The sequence below is a fragment of the Patella vulgata genome, chromosome 1 (genome assembly GCF_932274485.2).
Source record: "Patella vulgata chromosome 1, xgPatVulg1.2, whole genome shotgun sequence".
In the NCBI taxonomy this organism is placed as follows: Eukaryota; Metazoa; Mollusca; class Gastropoda; family Patellidae; genus Patella; species Patella vulgata.
In genome coordinates, this window is record NC_065879.2 from 30,970,363 (window position 1) to 30,980,556 (window position 10,194).

The window sequence follows — 10,194 nt, forward strand, 5'->3', positions numbered from 1 at the left end:
TGTTTCAAATATGACGGACAGGATTCTCCTTTCGTGATAATGGTGCCACAATTGACCTTTAAATAAGATGTGCCCTTCAGAACAAAATATCACCTGGTTTCTGTACTTCAGAACGCCCCCTACTGACCCAGATAGACAGGTGTATTTCAAATATGACGGACAACTTTGACTCCTATTTCAACTGATAGGGTATGGCCCCAAAGTAAATAAAACACCACTTCAGAACAAAAAATCCCCTGGGCTCCCATACTCCAGAACGGGTTCCAAGATGAACAAACCATGAAATCCCGATAGAAGACTGACTTGTTTCAGCAGGATTCTTCTTTGGTGGGAATGGTGCCACAATTGACCCTAAAATAAGATGTGCCCTTCAGAAGAAAATATCACTTGGTTTCTGTACTTCAGAATGCTCTCTACTGACCCCAATAGACAGGTGTATTTCAAATATGAAGGACAACTTTGATTCATGTTTCAGCTGATAGGGTATGGTCCCAAAGTAAATAAAACACCACTTCGGAACAAAATATCCCCTGGGTTCCTATACTCCAGAACGGGTTCCAAGCTGAACACATCGTGAAATCCCGGTAAAAGATTGATTTGTTTCACTGACAAAATTCTTTTTTCGTGAGCATGATGTCACAATTGACCTATAAATAAAAAGTGCCCTCAGGAGAGTATATCACCTGGTTTCTGTACTTCAGAACATCCCCTAGTGACTCCGATAGGCAGGTTTATTTCAAATATGACGGACAACTTCTTTGATTCCTTTTTCAGCTGATTGAGTATGGTCCCAAAGCAAATAAAATACCACTTCAGAACACAAAATCCCCTGGATTCCTACTCCAGAATTTACTTGGACCCCCCCCCCCAAAAAAAAAAACTTAAAAAAAAATTACATAGTAGGCCCTAACTCCTATTTATTTACAACAATTATTAGGATTAGTTAAAATTCTATCTGTATAAAACAATGTACAAATTAAAACACAAACACTTATGTTTACGTTTTGAAATCCATTTATAATACACAAAATGTACAAAATACTTTAAATATCTATACAACTTTCTTGTAAATCTCAATGTGTATTATGTATATAGTATTGTAGTTAACAAGGTGATTGTCAAATATGCATCCTCATTTAAAACTAAAGTTATGTGATCAAGTTTTGTTTCATTTGGAACCTCCTCATAAAAATTCCCCTACTAAACCCTCTTTGTTGTATTGTTCATAATTCAAGTGTAACATTCAATATGTAAAAGTCATAAAAAAAAATATGAATACGGCACCCCCTGACTTAAACATGATAAACATTGTATTGGTGTGATGTTTTAGTTTAACCCCGTAAAATATGCCAAAACAGTGTTTACAGAAGACTGAAACTTAAAAATTTTTTTTATGGAGGTGGCCCCCAAGCCCCCCCCCCCCACCCCACCCTCAGTGTGAGGGTGACCCTCCCACACCCTCCCTATCGCGCTACATCGTGCTTCCGGCGTCACAGATTGTCAACATTTTATATAATTTCATTTGCGCCCCCCCCCCCCCCCAAATATATATTTCACGGCTACGCCTTTGGTTACACTTGGCATCTCATTTACTAATTCGACAAATAGTTGCCGTACCCACTTTGCTTGAAACCTAAAACCATTGTTGTATTGCTATTTATTATGAAATAAGGTACCTAATAGAGCGTTAATTTCACAAGCGGTGGCCTTATCGATTTTCTAACATGTCTGAGGTCACTCGATATTTTTGAAAATCTCCACGTATCGCCGATGGTGAATCGTGATTGGAACCCGGGAGTTCCGGGTGCTCTTCCCGAGAAAATTTGAAAAATCAACCCCAAATATGCGATTTGGTGGCATATCTGATTATAAACTCTGTCAAATAATATATCTCATAAATCGATTAATTTAGGCCAAAACCCCGACCTGCAAGTAATTTACAACCACAAACAGGGTGCAGGTGACTTAATAATTAGTAAATTTGCGGGCGACAGTGTCGGGTGAATCCCATGAAATTTTCGGATGAAATTCGGGATCCCCATTGCAGGATTCCGAATTTCGGCCCACACCCAGCACACCCGGCCCAGAAAGTCTATTATACCAGCCCATTCCAGACTCCAGTGATGGTGTGGCGGCCCGTTAAAGCCACCGACCATATACAACATGATCATCATCGCTCCATGGCCGGTCCAATACCCCCCCCCCCCGCCATATAATGTTCAGCAGAAAAAAGTTTTTTTGACGAATTGAACAAAATTATTTTTTTCATTTTTTGTCCGACCGGCCCTTCGGGCGATCGCCCGATGGCCCGATGGCCCAATCCGCCCCATTTCGTCATCTAGCTTGGTCAGCCAATCCAAAATTCTATTACGACATTGTATTTCCTTGTTTGCGCACTGTTCCATCCCCCATCAGGGCCGGCGAAAGCAATTCTTGATTGGACCGGGGTTGGGGGGCTAGTTTCCTCGGACTTTAGGCGAGGATCCAGAAGCCGCTAGGCCCCGAAGCTCCTGAGCAGTGGCGGCGCCAGGGGGGGGGGGGGGGCAAGGGGGCATTTGCCCCCCCCCCCATTAATCTGGTCTGCCCTCTGTTTGCCGCCCCCCCCCCCCCAATAATTTTAGAAAATAAAAAAAAGTATTTGTGATACGTTTCGGTAATCAATACCTTCTACGGTGAATAAATCCCACATCCCCACTCAGTCATAAACTTGCATGTTGTAGAGCATTTCCGACAGTCTATTTTTCAAAATTTTCTTGGCGAGGTCCCCAATGGACTCGCTACTTTGGCGCTCACAAGGGGAATTCGTTAATTCGTTGATGTTCGCAGTCCGTTCGTTTGACATTTTGTTCTCGAGTCGGATATAAACTAGTGATCAGACGACGAACGGTATCTGGGCAGATCTATTTATCTCGACGATCGGTGCCTGACAGAATACTGTAAGACAGCATTTCCGGCAGTCTATTTTTCAAAATTTTCTGGGGGAGGACTCCCTACTTTGACGCTCGTGAGTGGGCTTCGTCGTGATTCGCAAGTCCGTTCGTTTGACACTTTACCTCATCGATCAGTGCCTGAAATACTGCCAGGCTGCATTTCTGGCAACCTGTTTTTCAAAATTTTCTGGGGGAGGCCCCCTACCCCTAGTTGAAGCTCGTGCCTTTGCCCCCTTAACCTTAGACTTTGCCCCAGCTTTGCCCCTCCAATCACCGACGGCTGGCGCCGCCACTGCTCCTGAGCGCTTCCCGGCTATTAAAATTACTCAGCAATGAAGTGAAATCTTATTTCTTTTCTAAGTCCCTTACCATGCAAACATAGTTGATGGTGGTGCATAATAATACCAGGGTCACAATTTTTATACAATTTTGATGAAACTGACAATGTATGTTTATAACCGAAAGATCCCGGTTTCTGGGGCCGTCACTTCCATATATACATTTTTAGCTTATGGACCCACTAGAGCTGGGACCGAAACTGCCTGACAAAATGGCCGCTACCCTTAAAAGCATGTAGTATCCAGTTTGTGGACCACCCAGAGGTTCGAATTTTCATCCAATTTGATAATCCTAAAGGTCGTAACTGTCTGGATTATGACCCCTGTTTGTACGAAATATCACGTTTTTAGCTTGTGGGCCCTCTAGAGATCACCATTTTTATCTTTTTTTCAAAACCGTTCAAATATATCACCGTTTCATAATAATTGCCGCTCTCCTTTTCGCATATAGCATAAAAGCATATAATGGCCAGGCTGTGGACCGTCGTTGTTGTTGTTTATTACAAATTTAACGTCCAATACAGTAAAATATTATATTATGACCGTTTAATTTTGGTGCGCATTGCCCCCCCCCCCCCCGGCCTTTTACGCAAAATTTGAAATATGAAAGAAGTTTGTGGACCTTTCAGAGGCGACGATTTTTGTCCGATTTATGAGATTAAACTTAAACTATGTGTTTAGGATCAAAAGTTTTTGGATGAGTTCGACTTTGATAAGTATCAGACCTTACATTCTAAAGCTATAGCATCTGCTTTTTACACAAACTGTGAAATACGTATGAATTTTGTAGGCCCTCTAGAGGGGCTACAATTGTTGTCGCATTCTGAGGAAACTTAAATATGTTACGGATCAAAAGATCTTTAATGAGAGAATTGACTCGATTGATTTTACCTCTTCCCTATACATTTCTTGCAAAATGTGGCCGTATCTTGCATGGCAACCGCTGGTTTCAACTGGCCATAACTGATAGCAGTGTATTATTCATAGACAAGAGACACAAGGAAAGAGTGTGAGAAATACTAATCCCGTCGTCTGTCATAGACACAACGGCAATGAGATAAGATTGAAATAAGATTGACTGTTCAGTTAACTCAGTGGTTCTCAACCTTTTTTGGCCAACGGCACACCTTGGAACACATGAGAATGTAACGGCACACCTGGCCAAAAATATATGGAAAATATTTGAATTTTATAAAATAAAAACATGGCTAGTCAAAGACGGCATACAACCGTAGACACAGACTAGTCATAGATACATAGAATGACTCAAACTAAATAAAGAAAACACAGCTATGAACTTACTTTATTGCAGTCTTTCGAATTTCATCAAATAGCTGGCTTCTTTAGTAATAAATTTCCTCAGGCACACTGGTTGAGAATCACTGAGTTAACTAATCCTGACCCTCGCAACTGGGGGTTTCTCTATCATTATAGAGCATAGCAGGGTTTTCTATTGAAAGACTACGTTCTAGAATTCTCACTTCTATGTTAAAATCAGGCCTTGCTGTATCTAACCGTATTATTACTTGTGTGCAATAACCTGGAGAAAGGACTGTCCGTGGTCAAATTATTGGGTGGGGGGGGGAGGGAGGGATTCCGTCGGGCCTGCCCATATTTTTTGTAATGCATGTGGCCATTCCCAAAAGTGGTATCATCACGCCCAGTCACACGCCAATCAAGTCGTCGCTTGAGAAGGCTTGGACTGGGTGATGGGATGAGAACCCCAACGATCGTGTTCAATTGTCATTGTAGGTACATCGATACTGTTATATAGTGATAAGTCTAGTTACATAAGTAGTTAATTGTGGTCTGAATCTTAGTTAAGCTTGAAAGAGTTACCTTCCTTTAACTGTCTTTGCCTTTGATTTATAAAAAGAATTATTGATGTTTCTACTTTGTATGAGTGATCTGCCCTTGGGAGAAGAGAATAAACATGTGGATCATTGAATGGTGTTTTCTTTATTGAGAGTTAAAGATTGAGAAATAGTGACACCCCCAGTGGGATTAAACCCACATAACATGGTGGAGACGCCAGATCTTTCCCTGAAGTAACTTTATAGTCATTGAATTTGAGTGGATGCCATGACTTTTCTTCGATTGAATTGGATTTGATTTTTATTTTGTGCCAGCCAAACTCGCCTGGTTTGAGTCAAGCCCAGCTTTAACTTTTCAGGCTGCTTACAGCTTAATTAGGCCTATCACTGTGAATATTCGCATTGTCATTGTGTGAAAAGACAATTATTGTGCCTATTTGTGGTTGCAGTTTGACTTTGTTCAAGAACATTTTTATCATTTTCATTGTGAAATTTTGGTGAGGTATCCTAGTTCGTTTGTAGTATTCCACTTCATTGAATTATTAGCCTAGATCTAGACATGAACACTGCCAAGAATCAGTTAGACCTAATTTAGCCTGTCATGCCTTTTATAAACATTAAAGCAAAGATGCAGTAATATGAATGATGACGAATGAAAATGATTACAAACTTTTGTGTAGATGAGCTCAGATCAGATCTTATTTACAAGCTGAACAATTTCAACTTCCAGTTTTTAAAATCATTGAATGTGTGCTGTGTCCAGTGACATTTGATTCATTTTCAACTCGCTAGCGATTCCTGTTACATGTGCTGTTTCGAAAGGAGTGCAGTGACATTTTCATCCATTTTAGCTTTTATAACAACATTAATTTGATATTCTGTGTTTTATAAAACTATTAATTTAATTTACAGAACTGTTTAGTAATATTTAGTCAATTTGTCCAAAACTATATTGTCAACTCCTTGATATGTAATATTTGTTTTCTTGTAGGAATCAATTGTATGTTACTAATCAAAATTTCTTTTCAGGTTTAAGTTTTATGATTTAAGTGTAGGCCTATTCTTTTATTACCAGAAATTGATCAGTGTCAGTGTGTGTAAGGTCCTAGGTACCGTAACTGTAAATGTTATTTTTTTGGCCTAATATTTCTCTTCTTATTATCTGCAATGGAGAAAATGATTGATCGGTTCGATGGGTCTTGTTATTGATAGGGATACTGCAAGAGCCCACATTCTTAGCTTTGAGGATTACCTCAACCATCAAGATATTGCTATTGACGATGAAGAATTTGAGCACATATCACAACTGTTTAAGCAATCGCTCAAGGGCAAGGCTCGTCTTTGGATAGAGGACATTGAATTTGATTCTTACGCTAGTTTGAAAGACCAGTTCATTGACAAGTATTCCTCAACTAAAACTAAACTTGGATTGTATAGCCAATATTCCAATATTCAATATGATTGTTCATTGTCACCTAGTGACAATTTAGATAAAATCAAGAAATTAGCCAATCAGTTAGGTTATAATTTGTCACAAGTTAGGGATAAATTTATATCTATTTTACCAACCAACTGTAAACAGGCTGTTATTATGGCAAGTTCAGATGACACAACTGCACAAGCACTTGCGTTTCAAGCTCAACGCTATTTTGATGTGGGTAGTAATTCATCACCAACTACAGCTGTAAAAGAGGTTTCCTTTAATTTGTCTGAGAATTTGTCCAGTTTACGATTGCAATCCCAGAATTCCCATAGTCCCCAAAGGAGAACCCCAGCACATTCTGATTCCAGCAGAGACACATCTCATTCACCTTTCCGGGTTCAACGACCTAAAAGTCCCTCAAATTCTAGGCTGCGCAATTCACAGTCACCCTTTAGAGATAACAGTCCAATACGTCAGTCGAGACGTGTTATATTTTGCGATTATTGCCTCAATCCGGGTCACACATGGAGATCCTGTTTTGCTCGGCAAGATGATCTTATGAGTAGGCGTAGACATTTGTCACACTCTTTCAACCCTACTAGTTATCAGTCACCTTATACGTCAGATTTTCAGTCGCAGCCTTCTGCTGTTGACAGACAGGGTTTTCGACAACCTGGTGGATCATCTAGGCCACAACGCACACATAGTTCTCGCAAGGATTTTTGAATAGGGGAATATTTGATAATAATGCTCCACAAATATTCCCCCAACTCAATCATCTAGCCAAACATGTTTCAAAGGACATTAACTCGGATGTCATTCTTCAGTTAAGTCCCTTTAATTACTGTAAGGGTAGTTTATCAGATAGAAAATCTGTGCTTATTTTATTTGATAGTGGTGCTTCTAAATCACTTATTTCACAATCCGTTGTTAATTCTTCTCCTTATTTGTCAAGTTTACCTGTACATAAGTTAGAAAAATGTTTGGAATTTCGTATGGGTAATGGTCAAATGTTAAGTTGTTCAACTTTCATGTTTATACAAGTCTTTATTCAAGGTTATTCGTTTCGTTTAAAGGTTTATGTTGCCCCACATTTAGTGGGCATTGATCTTATTTTTGGTCAGGATACCTTATCAGAGTTACAAGGTTCCTTACATTTTGAGGATAATGTATTTCGGTGTAAGCCTAAAAGAGTCAACTTTTCCCCAACACACAATGTGTACATTAAGCCAGGTCATACACGCTTTGTCGCCTTATATGGTCATGTCCCAGGTCTTTATAGGAATCGTGAGGTCCTTCTTCAGAAGAGATCAGATAACACATGTTCATCGTTTATACTCGCTACTTTACAGCGTAACAGAGCTGTTGTTCCCATATCAAACCCTGGTAGTAAAACTCTTCACCTTAGGCAATCTCATCCTTTGTTCTATTTCAACACAGGTACTGTTTTTGTGTGTGATTCCTCAGATTTTGTTCAACGTGCAGAACAATATTCCCACCTTAAGAAGGATGATCCTTTATTGCAGTTATCAGAAGATGAGATTTTACAACAGCAAATTAACTTGTATGATAATTGTATTTTGTCACCTAATGAGAAGAAAGATTTTCATAGACAACTATCCCAAAGCAGAGAAGCATTCAGTCTTTATGGTGAGATTGGCCATTGTTCTAACATTGAAGTTGACATTAATGTTAATGACCCTCGTCCATTTTATATTCGCCCATATCATACCACTGAATCAGATAAAGAGGTTATCGATGCTGAACTTGATAAATTAGTAAAATTGGGTATTATCGCCGAGGGTCACCAATCGTACACCTCTCCTGTTTTAATTCTCCCTAAAAAGGGAACTACAGATAAACGTGTTGTAGTTGACTTTCGTCACTTAAATAAGCGCATTAAGAGGTATAACCATCCATTCCCTTTATTATCATCTACCTTGCAAAGAATTGGTCATGCTAAACCCACAGTTATCAGCTGCCTTGACCTTAAGTCTGCTTTCTTTTCTATGCCCCTTTCACAAAATGCTCAACAATACACGGGTATATCGTCCTATCACGGAGGTCGCCACTTTTACTTCAAGCGCTTAACACAAGGCTTAAGTGTATCCCCTGCTATTTTTCAAGCCGAAATTGATAGGATTCTCTCTCAAGTACCTGACAGCCGTCATTACTGTATTGCTCATCACGACGATATCATTGTATTTAGTAAGGATGTCCAGTCACACAGTAGTCACTTACAGGCTGTCTTTCAAGCACTTATTGATAATGGACTGAAGATTTCTCCTCGTAAATGTTCGTTCTTCAGAAATCAAGTTGTGTACATGGGTCATTTAATTAAGATTAATAACGAAGGACTTGTTACCCTCCAACCATTGGCAAATCGTTGCCAGGCAATTCAACATCTTGTTCGTCCTAAGTCTAGTAAAGAAGTTCGTAGGTTTATAGGAGCCGTTAACTATGTCTCAAACTTTCTGCCAAGGCTACAAGAAGTTATGCAGCCCCTTCATCAGATTTCTTCCAAGAGATCTAAATTTTCATGGACCGAAGAACATGAAAAGGCTTTTCAAGATGTAAAATATCTTCTTACTAACCCACCTGTTTTGTACCTCCCGACTGCAAATGGTCCCTTGAGTCTCTATAGCGATACATCTCGATCAGCTACTGGATCGTACATTACACAAATCATAAATGGCAAGGAGCGCATATTGGGTTATTATTCTAAGAAGTTACCTCCGGCATGTAAGAATTACAGTGTTACCGAGTTGGAAATGTTTGGTCTTCTCATAAACATCACAAATTTCCAGTACTTACTCAAAGGAGTTGAGTTTACTGCTTATGTTGACCACTCTGCAATAGTTCAACTTCTGTACTCCAAGAAAGAGCCTTGTTCTCAACGTCTCACTAAGTTAATTGTCAAACTATCCCAATATTCATTCAAAATCTTCTATAAAAAGGGAACTGAATTAGTCTTAGCAGATTTCTTATCAAGGAGTTCAACTGATACAGACGATGAAATTGATCAAGTTGTGCCCACTGCTTTTACCCTTTCTGAGCTCGCATTTCCTGTTACTCAGTCAGCAAGTCGCCCGGTTACACGGCAATATGCAAAATAGAAGCAAATAGCCATTCCCGAACTCTTCCCCAAACCTTCCACACGCACTACTACCGTTAGTCAACCAACTTCTAGTACTTCAACTGAAATCCCTTCTTCCATTGTGTCTTCCAATAATATCTCTTCACAGTCAAGGAATTCTAGAACTCACCAGTCAAAATCTCAACAGAACTCTTCCATTCCCCTTCCCTATATACGCCAACCAAGCCAGAATGCTGTCCCACCTAAACCACCACCAGTTTTCGCCGACACACAAGTATCTTCCTCTAATGATTCTATACCTGAATCTCGTCTGGTCGGTAAATCAGTAGACATTGATATAGATGGTGATACTCCCATTGATCTCTGTATTCCTCCCAAACCCCTCATCCACAATTGTGAACGGCTGGTCACTAATCATTTCCCAAGACAAGCTGAATTGGATAAGTTGTACAATGTTATTAAGCGTAAAATCATCAGAGACTATAATTTGACATTCGATCAAAATAAGCTTCGGCTTGAACAAGCGTCTTCTCCCCAATTTAAGCCTATCTATGATTATTTGTCTCACAATATATTGCCCAGTGATCGCAAA